The sequence below is a fragment of the Gymnoscopelus microlampas genome (assembly GCF_963454915.1).
Source record: "Gymnoscopelus microlampas genome assembly, chromosome: 14".
In the NCBI taxonomy this organism is placed as follows: domain Eukaryota; kingdom Metazoa; phylum Chordata; class Actinopteri; order Myctophiformes; family Myctophidae; genus Gymnoscopelus; species Gymnoscopelus microlampas.
The window spans coordinates 2,083,301-2,095,219 of NC_139951.1; the positions used below are offsets into that span (position 1 = coordinate 2,083,301).

The window sequence follows — 11,919 nt, forward strand, 5'->3', positions numbered from 1 at the left end:
TGCTATCATAAACCAAGTTTTTCAATTGATTTAACAGGGCGTGAGTTATTAAAACGAAAAAGGACGCTGTCCTGCTGTTAAAATTTAAGCCCATACCATATGAGTCTTGAGATACAATTCTAATGCCTCGTTACACCGATAAAAAACGGCACTAAACCAATCGTTTTCAATTATACTTCATTCACGTACCTGTTTAACATTGTTTTCATACCAAAGATGAACACTCTAAGTACGTGATAACTTACCATCTGATATGTACCAGACGTTGGTGTGTTTGTGTCAATTCCTTGTTGGTAAAATACATTGATTACAACGTTATGGTTTGAGTTGATTGAAATATTAAAAAAATCCCAAACTGATTTAGAATAGTAGAATGACAGCTGACTGAACACAATATTGCCACGAGTTCTGGAAGGGCCCATGCAAGCAAATGACCCCTGCAGGTGTAAACATGTAACAACACCCCAAATCAATCAGCTTTACAGTCTATATGATATAGAAAATAAGTCCATTTGTATTTGCAAGATTTATTGCACTCCACCGCCCCCAACATGTGCATTCATCTTGTCAACTTAGCATATAGAATGCATTCAAAGGTGCATAAAAAATAGGTTCCAATGCATTGATAGGCTAATAACAGACATATCAAGACGGAACCGTTTTGAGGTATAACTTTCAGTGCAAAGGACACCACAAGAATGAACTAGTGCAAAGGACAATATTTCAAAGGTAAAACTCTCAGTGACCTCTGTGGCTCAAACATGCCACACATAACAAAGTGCATAAAAACCGTTGCATTCAGAACCATTATGTCTTCACACAATAACATTAGGCTATATGAAAGAGAACAAATTAGCCTACATTATAAGACTGACCTCTCAATAGCCTACACAAAGACCACAAAACATAAAAAAGACAGCATCTTACAAGGAATGTACACAAAACACAATATATTATTAATATACTCTATCGTGAGAGGTTGTTGCTTGCCAAAAACCAGATGCAAGCAACACCATAGTACTGTATTTGTCTATAATTACTAGTCTATGGGTTGTTGTATGGTGGATTAGTAATAAGTACACATGTTGATCAACGTTTTAGCTGGAAATTGAATAACTATTGAATAACATAAATATTCTAAAGCGATCCCCATGAGTTTAATATTAACACAAAAAAAGGCCCATGTGAGAAATTGGGACCAGAGGTTCTGCTATGGAATTCAGTGAGTGTGTGTGCACAGTTTCACTGCCATCAGGCCAGCTATTGCTGTACGACGACGACGACTGAAGTTGTCTTGTGGTAGAAAGGGAAGCAAGTTCCTGTCAATGAATCCAACAGTGCTGGAGATTAGCTGTACAAAGACAGAATGACGACAGACGGGGTGCAAAACATAGTGACAATAATTGGCTATTCTAAAAAAAATCTGGTGGAAGCTGATCTGCAGAAGTTTTCCAGTCATGGATTAGGTAAAGTTTAGATAGCATTATAGAACGGAATCAACAATTATTAAAATGTGCCATATTGATATAGCCTAATCATTTTCAAGTAGGGTATCATCTTTGCACTGTAAGTGATGAACATCATTGCATATCTCTGTGGATAATGGCATTAAATCAAACCTTGGTCCCCATGACAAGGGAGTTTTTCTCATTGATGTCTTGTTATAGGCTAGTCGCTAGTGGATAGGTCAAGACATTGACATATCCAGTAGTTAAAAATAAGCAAGCAGTGAGCAGTCAACCTGTCACAGCTATGAGTGACTGGTTGATGAGCATTAGTGAAGACCATTTATAGGAAGATTGGTTGAAAATCGGTGAATTTGTCCTTTAAATAATGTCATTTGCCAACATTGATAGTTTGATTGGGTTTGAGTTGGCAAGGGCAGGAGCTTCAAAAGATGCTGGCTCTGTGAGAGCTTAAAATGTCTTTTGGAAAAAGCAGGCTGCACATTTTGCCTTGTGAGGAAGTAATGGAGTTACTGTATGGATTATTTTAATTTCAAAGCACTGTCACTTTGTCTAACCGATATCTACAAGTGGTGATCTGTGATCTGTATTGACAGATCACGTGAGCCACTGTAAATGCCCAAGCCCCATCTCCTTCTACCAGTCAAACATTACAGATTTCTGAAGAACATGAAGTGCCACATCAGGCAATAGACAATATGCAAACAGCACTCAATTTAAAAGTGATATGTAATCCCAGGCTGATTTTCTACTTTGTTTTACAGTTCTGGTTAAAAACTATGGCAAATAAAAAATATGGTATGCTATGTATTGTAAGAAACACAAGGTGCAAAAAATTAATAATGGGTCTGTTAGATTTAGATGTGTCAGCACTGACAGGCCTGAATCCAAAACACCCATTATTAATGATTGCCGTAACCATCAGTGACACCAGAGAGTTCCTTCGTACCGCTCATCTCTGAGCCCACCACAGTAGCAGGGCAAAGTCGCGTGGTTTCTACTGCCCAGATGTTAGACACATCTTAGCTTTTAAATGTGATACTTTAGAAATGCTATAATCAACATTTATCTTGTAACTTCAGGAATCACAAGCACTACGTGCCCAGCATTAAGACAATCACCTGTCACAATTACCATCTCTTGGTCTGCTAAGAGGGACTGGCTCCCAGCAAATAATGGGTATGTTCGTTTTAGATGTGTCAGCACTGACACGCCTTTATCTAACTCACCCATTATTAAAGATTAGTTGTAGCTGTTTGCTTACATTATTGTAAGATGCCTCATATGACCATCTGAATGCCATCAGCAAAATTCATGTACCCAATATCTCAGGAATTGCCGCAACCATCAGTGACCCCAGAGTACCTTCATACCTCTCATCTCTGAGCTCACCACAGTAGCAGGGCAAACTCACGTGTTTTTTACTGCTGCCCAGGTTAAGTAATTTCTTATGATAGTCACATCTTACCTTTTAAATGTGATACTACATTAGTATCATACTAACAACATACTACTAGAAATGCTATAATCAACATTGTTGATTGCTTGTTATGCTCAGTCAGGCCGAATGCGCCACAGAGGATTCCAACACCTCTACCACTGCACCACCCCAGCGCCTGGAGCTTACAATTGTGACATTAGTAGATTTTCCCTCCCTCTGTGCACTCTTCGTGGGCCCACTCTTCGCAGCTCCAACATAGCACCCACATTTCTCCAGGCCTTGATGACACAAAGTCCTCTCTGGCACTCAGAATTCCGCCTATGAAGTGGCAGCGGTCACCTTTGAGGTCCAGCCTTTGGGAAAGAGGAAAGAGCAACATGACTGTAAGCCTCAGCTGTCATCTCCTGAATCAGAATCAACTTTATTGTCACATCACAGGTTTAAAGGTGTTAAACAGGGGGTGAAATTGTTTTTTGCAAGCTTCATTGTGTATTTCCATAGAAATAGAAAGGGAAGCAGAAGGGGGAGCAAGGGGAAGCGATACAAAGATCAATAAAAATAAGTATCTAAATATGTACACATAGGCTATATCTATCCGGTGCGGTATGTAGGCCTACCTGAATTGGAGAGGAAGAGGAATCTCAGCCGCAGGAATGGCATCAGAACGGATGCGAAGTTGGGCAGAGCAGTTGCCACAACACCTGCGACATCATATATACCAAACATCTCGACTGCAAAACAAAACATTTTAATCAAGATTTCCAGTGTCATTTTAACATACACAGGACAGTTCACAGAGAAGATTGTGTGCACATGTGCAGCCTGTATTTGGGCCAGGTGCTGGACATCAAGGCGAAAATCAAGGAGAAGATAAAACATCCGCACACTGTTTTTATTCTCCAAAAGGTTACTGTTAATATTTGCGCAACGTTTTGACACTTTTAGGTCTTCATTGGGCGTCTATTGTAATGACAGACAAGGAACATATATACAGTATAGAATGATGATAATGTTTACAAACAAAGTACAGCACGACATCATATTGTATATAGAGTAAGCCAGGCCTATCCAGTGACATACAGTGTCTCCTTAAGAACCGTGGGCTGAAATAAGGACTGGAGGGGAGACAGATTTGTCATATTTTTGCTCGAATTTTCTACCCGTCTGGCTGCAGACTGAACTCAACCCGACGTGCATTCACCATACGTTAGCTAGACCTTTGGGCAGTAGTGAGAAAACAGTTTCCCTCTGCCAGTGGTGGAAGAAGTACTCAGATAAGTAAAAGTAGCAATACCAAAATATAAAAATACTGTAAAAGGCCTGTGTTCCAAATGTTACTTGAGTAAAAGTACAAAAGTATTGGCACCAAAATATACTGAAAGTACCAAAAGTTAAAGTACTAAAATGAAAGCACTGAAAATAGTAGATCTACTAGCTCACAGCGCGCCACGCGTTGTGAGCTTGCCTTGTAGATGTATAAAATAGGGCTGGAGTGGTTAACGGTAATGTTTTTCACACTTTTAGAGCATATCCGTGGTAATCATATGGGCATACCTATCAATAGATGCAAATTTAAGTATTTTAAACCATTTGTGTATTTTCATATCAAAAGTCCCTAAAAAGTCAATCTTAATTACTTCCTGTAAACGAAAACATGCTGCGTGATGACAGAGATCAACTTTAAATGAATCTTGATTTCATCCACCTGTTTGATTCTCATAGCTGCGCGTTCTTCAAACGCAGCTGATTTGAATTACAGAAGTTTTGAATCTCATTCAAGATGAGATCCAGACAGTATTACTCATTTTAAACTTAATCTGCACACTAAAATATGTATCTGAAAACATTATAGGCTAGATCTCAGCCACGTAGTAGCAAATGTGCTTAACTGGCCATCTCTATCTCTCATTTGTAAGCAAACACTAGCCCTCGTTGTAAAGGTGACTAATCCAATGATAAAAACTGATATAAAACATAATACCAGTTGGTAATATTGAAGTAGGGAGTAATAATCGACCAAAGTGAAGTTTCCAAACTGGGTCTGTGCAGTTCAGTTACCTCAACCTCCTCTTAGTATGCAGCAGTTCAAACTGCTGCTCTGGCAGAGCATAAACTTGTTTGGCACCTGCCTTCCTCTATAAACACTCTATAGCAATGATTACAATCACAAAATAGTGCTTAATTATTCAAGAAATCTTAGGTGCCCTCCTGTTTTCACAAAACACCAAATATTTATGCCCATAATCTACAAGCTCAAATCGCATTGCAGTGTGTTCTGAGATTGTAGATCTGCTATTAAGCTCACAGCGCATCGTAGTGTGTTTTGAGCTAGTAGATCTGCTATTTTCGCCAAATGTTTACCTCATGATAGGGATGCTAGGGTTCATGTTTGTTTTTAGAGAGGTTTTAGACGGTCCAGATAAGCATTTGGAACACTAGCATAAAAAAGGTAGCCTAGTGGTGCACAAAAAGGGCATTTACTTCAATTACTTTAATGTGATCAAACTTACCTCGAGTTCCTTTGGAGTCACACTAACTGGTGCCATGGCATCAGTTAGCACGAAAGACACCTGCTGTCCGCTGGTGTCCAGAACCGCCGCATATCGCCCTCACATTCGCCTCAAAATCAGTGAAGCGGACTGTGATTTGGAGGCCAACTTGCCATTGACCATCACACCGTCAACGATCATGATGTTCCTGAACATTTAAATGAACTGTTACTACCTTTTTCACACAAAGCCTATTGAACATACCATGTTCTTGTACAATTGTCAATTTGTATTGTTATCTAACAGTGTTTAAGTGCAAGGAAGGACATCGAGACCACGCCTCAATGTCTCACATCAAATGAGGAAATTATAGACTGATATGAATTGTACAACACAACAACCAATAACTGCATAGGATGTTTAGTGACTGAGAATAAAATGTATTTGGTTACTTCTGGATCGTTTTGTGGACAGTTGCTCAAGGAAGGGTGGCGGTCATAACCGTGCTACTGGGTGGCGGTCGGTGGAATGAGAACCGGGCAGCATGGTTCTCCTGAAGAGGAATGGGTGGTGTAGTAGGCTCTGCAGCGGCACTAGCCCCACAGACGGACATATTTCAGTCATCCTGTAGGTACAGTTGATCCAACTGGACCTGTGGCATAAGTATGATTTAGGTTAGATATTTTGTATTACTAATAGTAGATACTTTGTTCGCCATTTTAGGCACCAATCTTTTGTCTCAAGATTCAAAGATTGTGTATCATTAGCCCCATATAGAACCTCATCTCTGAGCTAATAGCAGAGGATGAGCTTCTATATGGGACTAGTGTCATATGCTCATCATGTACAGGTATGTGCAGTGATGATAACATAAGTAAGGTAGTAAGTACTGCAGTAAGACAATGACTAGGATATGCACATCTCCAAATTCTTGACATTGTCAAACAAAATATATACAATATTCTGTTCCTTAAGTATTGGAGATCTAGCGGCAAGCAACTTTGATACTACAAATACTATCTGCATCTAAGTTGCAATACCCTTCCTTGACAGCTCATTCATGACACCGAAAACTCCTTTAGTCTGATTTTAAACGACGATAAACTCATCAATATAGCACCTGTATGGATAGCTTGGATTATCCTCTTTGTCTGTCAAGTTTTTGTTTAATTAAAGATACCATAGACATGTTGTAAGCTATTCTGTCAATACATGCAGTGCAGTGATTAATTTTCTGTGTGTTCGAGTTTGGAAGTGTAGTGTAATACAGTCAGATAGGACTTATATGTTGCATGAATGGGGTGTCAAGGAAGGGATCAGGTATTGCAACTTAGATGAACATAGCATTTGTAGCATCCAAGTTTCTTGTGGCTATTGGACCATAAACCTAGCAGCACGTCCCTTAATTTGAAAAATAAGTGAAAAGGGAGCAATATTTTTTGTTTATGTAGGGATGGGTGATCGCTTCACATGTGCAATAACCTAGAGCTAATAACGTATCCCATCCACCACAGTTTCACAACTCCAACAATGTGTGAGGCCTTCAGCTGTTCGGAGCAGGCACTCTTTGGCCACGCCTGCAATTGTAAATTAAAAGGGCTGGGCATGCATCATTTAAGAAAGGGTGATTGTAATTAATACATGCATGCGTTGTAAGAAAAGTACATTTAAATCATTAGATTTATAACATGTGGCATTTGTGGCTAGCTGACACTGGCCAGCACACACGATGGTACACTAGCTAGTGACTAAAAACATGGGACAGCATTATACTGTGTGCGGACATAAACAAAGATAAGAAATGATATGTACTCAAGTGAATATGTTTTAGTAAACATGACAGTATGCAAAAAAGAAAAGTTTACGTTACAGCCAGCCAGATGGTGATTCTCATCAAATACCGTGGCATACATTAACAAATATACATAAATATACATACATAGGGTCATTAACAAACTCAGTTGGATTACACTCTGGAGCATCCAGTTCAACATTCTGAGAGGGCCCAGCCTCATCAGATTGAACTGTGCTTTGACTAAGTTGGCAGTCTGTTTCTATCAAGACCATTTCACTCTTAAAATCAGAGACTTCACAATTTAGATGACTCCTAGTTGTGTGGGCATTGGAGGAATAGACATTACTACGGTAGTTACAATGTTTGAATGGGCAATCCACCATTTCATTGTGTTTTAAATGTGTCCTTAAATGACTAAAAAGAGTTGTGTCATTAACCCATTCAGACCTGAAGCCGATTCTACACGTCTCCTAAATCCCAACAGTTTTCTGAAAAACATATGTTTCTATATCAGTGGTGCTCAATCTTTTTCATGTCAAGGACCCCAAAAATGATATGTATTTGGCCGCGGACCCCCATCAAAATATTTTGTTCCAGGGACCCCCAGAAGCAAAGATTTGAGTTAAAAATGTTCGCTTTAAAAATATATATATATATTCAAAGATTTGCACACATTTTCATGATTTTTCAAAAATAGCAGATCTACAAGCTCGTAGCGCGGCACAGCCCAAAGTGTAAAATAATGCTTTTTAGCTCAAATCAAAAAATGACAGTTACAGGTCTTAATGGGTTAAACGGTTGTGTGAATTTACATACTGCACAGACAAATTACACACTTTCCAGCTGATTGTAACTTTGAAAAACTTTCTGGGTATGTAACCTGGATAAATGAATTTTCAAGGCATTTATTGACTGAAATGTGCACACAGTGTCATTATAGAGACAGGGCAATGGACTGACTGAGGAAATATTGCTATGATGCAAACGGTAGTGTTCCGGCAGTTGAGCCCTTTTCTCAAAGTTGGCACCACAAAGTTTACACTTCCAAGCCATTGTCTGACTAAGAAGACATTATAGACATACCACGTTGACCGTTTTCTTCTTGTACAGCTTGTTTCTGGTTTCTGGTCTGGTTCCAAACTGAAGAGAGAAGAGAATAAACAAATTAGACAGGCTGCAATCTTTTTACAACACCACAGAAAATATTCAACACGTATCACAGACGTCGGCCTCTAAACAGGCTCTCCTTTAAAGCAGCTTTTCAACCGCAAAGGCTCTCCTTTAAAGCAGCCTTTAGCATTAAACAGTAAATAAAAGCGGCCAGGTCTTTCAGTTTTTCCCAGTTAAGTTGCCAGTAAATAATGGTAGTTGCGGGTTTGATTGATTGATTGATGTACTTTATTTAGTAAGACATGAGAACAGTACATGACAGTACATAACAGTACATGGAAGTACAAATTCGCAATACAAGGTCTACTAAACTGGATAGCTCAGTTAAGCACGTAGCTTGTTTAAGATGAGATCCCCACGCACACAAATCATGATGACATATAAGAGACAGACAGATATACACACTACTATACAGAATGTCATACAATCAGTTTACAGGTTACTGGTATGAAGGGTGAGAAATATGTACAAAAAAAGAAAGAGAGAGAGGGGGGGGGGTAGGTAAGGTTAGGACATGGGGTAGGTTAGGACTTGGACAGGGGCCATTTTTGAAATGCAGCCTCCTGAAGGTGTATCTTTAGGGCATTTTTGAAAGTGAGTAGGGTTTTACACTCCTTTACTCCTTTTGGTAGGGCATTCCACATTTTAGATGAATAGCATGAGAAAGAGTTCATTCCCTTTGTTGTGCCAAATCTGGGTTGAACATGGTTTGTGGAGCTGCCTCTGGTGTTATGATCATGGACTTGATTAACATTTTGGAAGTATTTTGACAAATACAGGGGGATCCCAATGTTGTGGTGTATCTTGAAGACCAGGCCCATAGCAAGTTGCTGTACTCTGTCCTCAACCCTAAGCCATCCAATCCTAGCAAAATGGTCATGGGTTAGATGGGTTTTGTAATTGAGGCCAAGAAGTAGCCTTACAAGTTTGTTTTGGGATGTTTGGAGCCTTGTTTTTAGGGCCTTGGAGGTGTTGCGATACCATGAAGTGCATGCATAATCATAATGACCTTGTATGAGGGTTAATTGCAGTTGTGAGCTTGTAGATCAGCTATTTTCAAATAGCCGACGTTTGAAGTGGCCTATAGTTGCTTCTTTTGGGCTTGTTTTCTTAGACCTGGTTGCTTATTACTCTCGCGAAATCTGGCAACACTGGTGAGCCCACGTTACATGACATTACTATTACCATTATTGAAACTTATTGAAAGTTATGATGACCATCATGGAAATATGTCCACCATGGAAACATTGGCAACTCATTCACTGACAAAGACCACTTTTTATCGTCAGCCCAGTTGTTTAATAGTACAGTCTGCAGCATTAGCTTCGCTAGCGCGCTAACTGCTAAGCTAACAGCAGCGTCGCCTTGGCTTATGGCTGAATCTACAAATGCATAAACTAACACTAAAACAACAACAACCAAACACAAAACGCATTTCATCAGTAAGGTACACACAATGAGAAAATATGATTCTAAGCCAAAGAATAACTTACCGGTTTCGGCACGGTATTCTGCTCCCCAGCAGCATGGGTTTAGTGCGGTGAAGAACAATGGCGATTGGCGAATTTTCCACAAGTGGAGATGACGTTGGTGACGTCATTACGTAAGTGACGTCACACGAGGCTGCCGTCAAATGATTTGAGTACAATGTACTGATATTCATTGAGATTCATTAAAGAAGTTAAGTAAGTTATTTATACTAGACCATACCCGGTCGGCGCAGCGCAGCCGTGGGGGGATATGCGCACATGATCTGGCAACCCGGGAGGCAGTTCGTCCCATAGCTGGGCAGCCCCGTAACCATGGCGACAGTGTTTGACACAAAAACGCTAATAAGAAGCTGAGATTTGATGAAATTGAAAAAGGGCTTCACAGTTGTGTTCAGATGGTAATGGTCAATGGCTGTGTGCAAAATCAGAGCAATTGGTCCAGCCAGTGAGGAGAACCGGGTGTCTTCACCACCACTACAGAGGTTACTAGAATTATAGTAGGATATATATATATATATATACATATATATATATATATATATATATATATATATATATATATATATATATATATATATATATATATATATATATATATATATATATATGTATATATATGTATATATATGTATATATATATATATATATATATATATGTATATATATATATATATATATATATATATATATATATATATATATATATATATATATGTATATATATATATATATATGTATATATTATATGTATAAATGTAAATATGACAAATAAGGACACATCAAGTTAGCACAAGTTCTAGCAAGATAAAACACATTATAGAAAAATAAGAAGAGTCTAAAGAAATATAACTGTAAATACAAATACAATTTCATGTAGACACAAGTGCCTATATCAACATAGACCATTTATATGCATTTACAACATAGGGAAAATGAGGTAAATTAGGGGAAGGCATTCCTGAATAGGTGAGTTTTAGAAGTGACTTTAAAGATGACAGAGAGTCTGCTTGTTTGAGAGCCCCACACGATGGTACAGGCCAGTGTCATAGAGAAGCAGGATAGCCCAGTATTTAGTAATGCAGAAAATGGCACATTCCATGATCACGTGCTGTACAGTTTCTTCTGTCCCACATTCGCAAAGTCCAGCGTCAAGTTTCCCAATGCGAGACAGTCCCCCAAATAAAAAACGTTTTGATGACATCTAAGGCCTAATATTAACGCATGGTGACAGCATTATATATTAGGGTTAGGGAGGCTGTGGTGTTGATATGGGCAGTAAATTGGGTGGAAGAAGTGAAGCCACAGCAAGTGGTCATCATTTGATCTGACCCAGCGGCTGCTCTGAAAATTCTGCAGGGTGAACTCCTAACAGCACTATAGAGTAGACCGTGCTGGAAGTAGAATGGGACTTTTATGGGTTCCAGCTCATGTGGGTGTAGAGGGCAAAGACGCTGTGGATATAAAATGCATGTAAAATATAAATAAATAAATAAGTGTGTGTTTAAAAAGAAAGGTGCCCAGAGTTCCTAGGGGCCCTCTGTTCCATTTAAAAATAAAATGATGTAAATAATCTACTAAAACTGTTACAGCCTTGTCCTTGATGACAGACACAAGAGTAACTGACAACATAGAATCTGGCAAAATACCTGGGCCATTAGGCCAGTAAAGTAAATTAAAAGAAGAGCTGCTACCTAAGGGCTGACTGCTCGGCAAGAATTACATCTAAGCCACTTGCATGGCTGACACTTAGAGTATCACAATCAGATAGCTGTATTAGAGCTTGATAGACCCCATTAGCTCATAGCAACAATGTATTGCCTCTGTTCTGATATTTTATCTTCTTTTAGAATCCAGTGAAAAGGCTAATAAGCAGTTTCTTAGCCATAGACGCAGTTCTCAAAACTTGTTCATATTTTCAAACATAGGAAAATGCATATGCGTATTGGTGTGAGTTTTGTACTCGAGGTCAGGAGGCTTTCCTGGACAACCAAATACAATCAAATCCAGCTACATACACATGACACACGGTGTGATGTTGTGTACCTTATCAGAGTAATTGAGCAACTGT

General features: G+C 39.0%; 1 long non-coding RNA gene across 1 annotated transcript; it reads right to left on the reverse strand.

Moving 5' to 3' along the window:
* Positions 1–1,285: 1,285 nt before the first annotated feature.
* LOC311059945 lies at positions 1,286–9,924 on the reverse strand. The gene is made up of 6 exons (XR_014602234.1): positions 9,855–9,924; positions 8,275–8,331; positions 5,849–6,048; positions 5,418–5,604; positions 3,525–3,638; positions 1,286–3,260 (listed from the first exon to the last, which is right to left on the reverse strand). It is a non-coding gene; the product is annotated as an uncharacterized lncRNA (long non-coding RNA).
* Between the last annotated feature and the right edge of the window lie 1,995 nt (positions 9,925–11,919).